At 52.9% G+C, this 259-nt stretch overlaps 1 protein-coding gene across 3 annotated transcripts in view; it reads right to left on the reverse strand.

The window, feature by feature from the left end:
• COL19A1 (collagen type XIX alpha 1 chain) overlaps window positions 1–259 on the reverse strand; it is a 594,002-nt gene that overhangs the window by 42,746 nt on the left and 550,997 nt on the right. The gene's annotated exons all lie outside the window — the stretch shown is intronic.

Genomic DNA, 259 nt, shown 5'->3' on the forward strand with positions numbered 1-259 from the left:
GGACTTCAATGAGCTAAGGAGAATAGTTGGGGAAGCACTGAGGTCCCAGAGGGGAGGGGAGCCAGGTGTTCAAGAAGAGTGGTCGCTCCTTAAGGAGACGATACTCCAAGCCCAAAGGGAAGTAATCCCAACGCAGATCAAAGGGAGCAGGAGCGCACAAAAGCTCCCATGGCTCACCAAAATCACCTGGGAATGTTTCCTAGCTAAAAGGGAGGCAAATGCCCAATGGAAGGGAGGGGCCATCACCAGGGAGGATTAT

The sequence above is a fragment of the Gavialis gangeticus genome, unplaced genomic scaffold, assembly GCF_001723915.1.
Source record: "Gavialis gangeticus isolate Ggan-Ray unplaced genomic scaffold, GavGan_comp1, whole genome shotgun sequence".
NCBI lineage: Eukaryota > Metazoa > Chordata > Crocodylia > Gavialidae > Gavialis > Gavialis gangeticus.